The sequence below is a fragment of the Anguilla anguilla genome, chromosome 15, assembly GCF_013347855.1.
Source record: "Anguilla anguilla isolate fAngAng1 chromosome 15, fAngAng1.pri, whole genome shotgun sequence".
In the NCBI taxonomy this organism is placed as follows: Eukaryota; Metazoa; Chordata; class Actinopteri; order Anguilliformes; family Anguillidae; genus Anguilla; species Anguilla anguilla.
The window spans coordinates 6,118,052-6,124,452 of record NC_049215.1 but is presented as its reverse complement, the minus strand read 5'-3'; positions in this window follow the sequence as shown (position 1 = coordinate 6,124,452).

Genomic DNA, 6,401 nt, shown 5'->3' with positions numbered 1-6,401 from the left:
TTAAAACCATGATTAATCTTTTCTTCAAATTTAGATATCCACAGCCCTTGGATCTGTGTAAATATGGCAACATTTCCATGGAGACATTCCATGCAATCATTAGGGGAGCAAAATTTACGTAACACGTCATCAAAACTGATAATAACTTGGTGGAGAATTTTCTGGGAACCCTTTTCCTCTTTTTAAAATCCTATTTGTGAATATTTATCAATGTTGACGAACCATAAAACGTTTTAATGATATATAATGCTGTGATTAATTTATCAAGCATGTGTAGCTGCTCAGTATTGGAAACTATGACGGCTCATGATGTATATTTCACCACAGGGATGCTGTATATCACTCCAGTGATGAATGGGAGAACATGAAGAATTTCCCTCCTCCAAAATTCCTGCTGAGAGGACTTTATTATGGGCCATGTCAGCATGACCCTCCGCTGTACTCGTTCGCCTTTTTTTAACAAACCAGTAGGATACCCCCTTTACAGGACCGTGGGCACCAACGTGCCAGAAAACAAGCTGCGGGTGGCATTTTTGCATGTAGTGGAAAAAAGTTTCAGGCAAACTTGTTACAACTGTGGAACTGAACTTGTGCATCTGTGAGGATGTAGGGGGGGAAAAAATGTTTGGCGCAGGACAGATTTGGAGCGGCAGCCTGGTTCTGATCCTCCTGAAAGTCAGCTGCTGGAGCTAGATCAGTGCGGTGCTATTAGGGAGTTGGCAGTAGCGTGAATTTATTTCTCAAACTCGTTTCTTTCTCAAACTTGTCTCCAAGGTGAAGGCATTAACAGGGAATCCACAGTCAGGCCCATCACTGAACTCTGCAGGGCATCTTCCGCGAATGGGAGGGCAATGGCTTATCCACAGTGCACGACACATTAGAGTAAAAATGGTGTCGACTGGCCCTTCTTATTCCAGGAATCCTCCTTTCCTTAAAATGATGCTTTTTACAGACCGTTCAAGGTCACAAATAGTCCACTAACAGAATTCAGTGACAGTAATGTTTAAATGCAACATGCTTTACCACAGCTGCACAGGCTTGAACCTTCAGCGAAGTATAATATTTCTTCACAACGTATGAACAAATGAACAATATGGTCTGATATTTCCGGTCTTGACAAAGATATTTGTATTTAACCTTCTCCATCCATACGCATTGAGTATGCATTGAATGTGTTGCATGGGAACGATGATATCTGCCCCTGAGCTAACTCTCAGCACATTGAGAAAATGCATTGTTATTTATCAGATTGAGCTCCAAGCAATATGTGAGGGAGCATGTTTCATTTCTTTCATAGGTAGCCCTGTGGTTAAATACTGGTCCTCTTTTTAAGTATTTTACATAAAAAATACAACTGTACAAGTTTCTTCGTCTTATTCTTTTCTAGCGTCGACTTCCAAGTCTCAGCTCAATGCAGGGAATGGCAACGGTCCAAATCGGCTTTTAAATCCAGACAAACAGGACTAATTGCTGTAAACAGAGGAGATTGATTTCCTGTGGAGTCAGGCACAGCCCAGCTCAGCTATGAGCCTCTGCTTTCTGTAGCACAAACCCTCCCCCAATCCCCACTGCTCCAGCCGTGCTAGGAAGACCAAGGCAGACCCCTAGTGGCCAGGTTTGCAATCCAGCAGAGTGACTCGCATGCTTTTTTTCCACCAGGGAACAGCTACACAGCAAAAAATGACAGATACGTGCATTTGTACATTGCTTTCACCTGCACACACACAAATGCACAGAGCAGCACAGTGCTATGTCGTGGTTATACTATTTTCACCCATTCTGCCATTATAATGTGGTGATTAGCATCTGCTGTGGTATAATAGCACCACTCTATGCCAGGGCTCTCTTGCCTATCGTATTAAAGCAATATAAATTATGGTGCACATTATAGTCCAACAAGTCAGTTCATGCAATTTAGTTCAGTTGGACTCTACTTTAGGATATGTCCTGTTTCACATGAATTTCACAGGAATTAAAACATAACTGAAGGCATAGGGGAGAGGAGTTCTGAAGAAAATTCCATGGAACTCTTGGCAATCCATGTTTTTGGAAAATGCTCTGATTTCACAACACACTGATTCAAAATACCAGCTACTGAATTCTGGAAAGAGGGAAAACCTTTCCCTGCAAGAAAGGAAAATTACTGGTGCCACTTTACCTTGTGCACTTTAAAAATGCCTGCTGCTTTTAAAAGCAGTTTGTAAGGGGGAACTAAGCTCAAAAAAGGATCAGACTGTAACGCAATCGATAAAAGCGCTAAATTTGGTACGAACCATTTCAGAGGAGGTGCCCAAAATTTCTGACCCATGAAATTATATACAAACAAAATGGCTGCCTGAAAAGTAATAAGATTCACAAAAGCTGGCACATTATGCCTATTTTGACATTTGGACTTATGGACAAATATGCAGCAGTGTTCCCAGAATTGCCCATTAAAATGTCTTCAAATACTTTTACACTGTTTCAAACACCAGAAATTCACCAAAAAGCCATTCTGAATAGGGTGAAATTTTAAATATGCCCCTGTGCAAGGTATGTTAATGATTAGAACGGCAGGTAATGATGCTTTTTACTTCTTTTTTTATACTAAATTTGTTTCCACACCCAAGGAGTTATAGTCTATAGGTCACTTATTGTTAACCTCTTCCCATGAATAGTTATCAAGCCCACTATTAGGGCATATGACTCAAGACAGTTTTAAGCTTAAAAATGGGACAAACTTTTACAGTAAGTTGCAGAGAGTAGTACCCAATTTGGTACAGTTACTCTCAAAGGGGTTTTCAAAAATTTAGAACCATATACAGCTTTTTAAAGAGGGAAATCCAACATGGCATAAAGGATTTTAAAAAAAAGGAAAATCCAAAATAGCTGCCAGAAAATGTTCTTGCAATTACAAACATGTTTACGTGACTAACAAGTGAAATGTAAATATTCATGCCCCTAACATACTCTTTTCTGAGCTATGTTATCTGTGTATAAGAAAGCAGTGATGAAGGTAAAGAAGACCTTGTCATTATGATATAGATAAATCTGCTTTTCCATATTCTGGCAGGCAAGTTGGTCGGTTGGAAATTATGCGAGCTCTAGAAGGAGTTTTTCTGGAGTAAAACATCAGCGACATACATTATAAAGTGTGTCATGCATCAATCGATAGTTTACTGAATCAATAGTTGATCATTTACAGACTAAAATTCACTGCTGCCAACTATTTTCCAGGCCAGGTAGCTACTGGAAGTTCAAAATGTCACTAGATGACTTAATTACAAAGCATATGTAATGTCGATTCATTTGTACCATCACAAACTATGAATTGGGGCTGCATCTACAACACAATGTACAGTAACTGATGTGCTCACTATTAACATGAACTAGTTGCTAGCACCCACTACTAGCATGTTAACATCAGCAGAATGTGAGACATAAATCCTCGAAAACACACACTTTATACATACACACACGCACACACACATATATATATGTATGCTCTCTGGGTACAATATTCCTATATGCAAGCAAAGGGTCTGCTTTGATTGAACCCCTTTCTAAGGACAAGGGCACAGAATGTGCATTGGCTCAATGTGGTTACAAAGTTAACTCTGAAGCGTTTATCTGTTTATTGATTTTCGGGACCAGCATACCAGCAGGGAACGCATCAGGAGCCAAATTACAGGCAGAATAATACTGGCCTCCGAAGCCCCCCTCCTGGTGCCGGGACGGATTCCCTCAGAACTCATTTACACACAAGATTCAGTTTTTTATTATTATTTTTTTTAATTTATTTTTTTTTACAATTACAATTTAAACAATGGTGAGTTGTGCTGCATCTTGTTTTAAATGATGGCGAGCTATATTTTTTCAAACAGAGCTCTTCTATACTAGAAGGAAAATGATTCACAAGGGCAACATCAAATAAACTGCAGCAGTATGACATTATGCTGGAAAGACTGGTAGCTTTTATAGCGAATAATGCTTTTTATGGAACATTCCAGCACATAAATGGCTTGCTATGCTGAAATAGAAAGGAACAGATCATTATCCTGAGATATTTGAGACATAAAGGTATACACACTCTCAGTCATCCAGGAGATATTAAACACCTGTTTCTGGCATGAGAAGATGCTGGTAGTTCATATACCTGCAGCGTCATAACACTTGCTTGTATATTGGCATCTGTGTGCAGGTAAGAAGGTTGCACTGCGCCTCCAGCACAGAGACAGCCCACATTTATTTGCGAGGGTGGCAAGATGTTACAGCCAAGGAGCAGATGTAAAACACTGTCATGACAGAGAGGCTCTCCTTGTGTGGGTGGGGATGGCAGATTTAACCTGTGCGCACCGATTACACACAGGTGCAGCCACCCCTGTTCCCGGGTCCAATTAGCCTGCCCAATTATCTAATTAGCTTAACCAATTATCTAATCAGCCAGGTCTAATTAGCTTGACCCAGGGCAGGTGTGGCTGCTTAAACCAGCCATCCCCACACCACAGTCATGAACCAGTTTTGATGTGTGGGTGGGATAGAAAGTTTATTCTTGCAAAAAAAAAAAAAGATTCAGACAAGGAATTCAAAAGCATTTTTGAAAGTGAAAAGCAAACCCAGTAAAAAGCTAGATAGGCGAGTGGTGTTCATGGGAGCGGTTGGCATGACCTATGCCTACCAAAGTTAAAGCATCCACATTTCAAGGGAGGCTAACGGGTTAGATTCAATAAACATTTGGTCTTCTCTCTTTCACTGTCTGTGAGGTGGTAGCACCATTCACTCATTGGTTTCTGTGGGTTAATTGTCCCTGATGAGCATCAGGTGTGGGAGTCCTATATCTAGCCCCTGGTTTCCAGGGTTCAGTGCAGACTCATTGTTTGTCATTGCTCTAGGTGTGTGGGTGTGTGGGTGTGTGGGTGTGTGGGTGTGTGGGTGTGTGGGTGTGTGGGTGTGTGGGTGTGTGGGTGTGTGGGTGTGTGGGTGTGTGGGTGTGTGGGTGTGTGGGTGTGTGGGTGTGTGGGTGTGTGGGTGTGTGGGTGTGTGGGTGTGTGGGTGTGTGGGTGTGTGGGTGTGTGGGTGGATCCTATCTGCGAGATTTGACCACCATTTAGTTTCTTCTGAGCTGATTCACTCTTAGTGCTGTGGAGGACATTTAGGGCTCATCTTTTTAGTTTACCTTTTCTGACCTGCCTGGCTGCAAGTGTCATTTTCTTTAGTAGGTTATTCCACTCTGTTTTCCTATTGGGTTTTTACTTTCTTGGTAGTTACGCTGTGGTGGTGTTTAGTTTTTCTGAGTCCACTGACAGAAGATTCAGTGAGTAATGGGAGCGATTATTTAGAGCTCTTTATTATTTGGTGTTTCCCCTGTCCCTTTCAAAATCGCTTGGCAGTTTTTGTGGTTACCCCTAGGGGTTAACTTTTAGATCCCCTCGGTCCGCAATTGCGTCCCACCTCCCATTACCTTGACACTGTCAAATATGTGGAGAGTAAGATTTTTTTTTTTTTTTTTTCCTCACCACACAGGCCTATAAGTTAAGTCTGGCATTTACTGAACTTGCCAGACTGATTGTGAAGAAGCCCATAGCCTACATGAAATCCTGAATGAAATGTACTGGAAAAGTAAATATTAGCTGAGTTTTGGCCATTTCTTCACAAAAGCATTGTCACCAGAAAATACTTCTGGTAGTTTTGCTTAAAAATTCTGAATCTCAGCAGGCACACTTCATATCATTTAATTACAAGTTATAGAAGATTTATCCCAACATGACATCAAATGCTACATAATTGTAAAACAAAACAAATTAAATAGCTGCAAGCAGTAATTAGTGTTACAAGCACCCATAATAAAAATAGCATTATGGAACACAGACCGACAGATAAGCAAAGGTTTCATGAGGATTGGACAGGCAGTTATGACTAATTTTGTTAGGCATAACATTTTGAAGTTTATGAATCATCAAATTCCTCTAGAAAGTACATAAATAAGCTTTTTTCCCAGTTGCCACAAAATCATAGTATGATAATTTAAGTTTCATGTGTGGGATCATAAACATCTTTCTGATAGCTGACTACTCATGCCTTAGAAAAGGCAACTTAGGGACTTGAACCAACAACCTTTTGGTTTTGGATGGTTGGGAGGGTTGTAAGGGGTAGAGTGTCATGACAGTCCATGCTATGTTGAAACTCAGAATCTTTATTAGTTCCTTCCATCTTTTGATATGTTTATGACAGAAGGCCATCAAGGAAATCATCTTCTTTCAGCAATGTAGGAGGATAATGCCTTGGGATCAAGTTGGACAATTAGTGTACATTTCCATGTGTGGGATCAATTAAGTGTGACTCATCTCTCCATTAGTCAACCTTAAAATAGATATAAAATGGCATAAATACCACCCTGTTTCCACTAATAGTTCACACAAAGA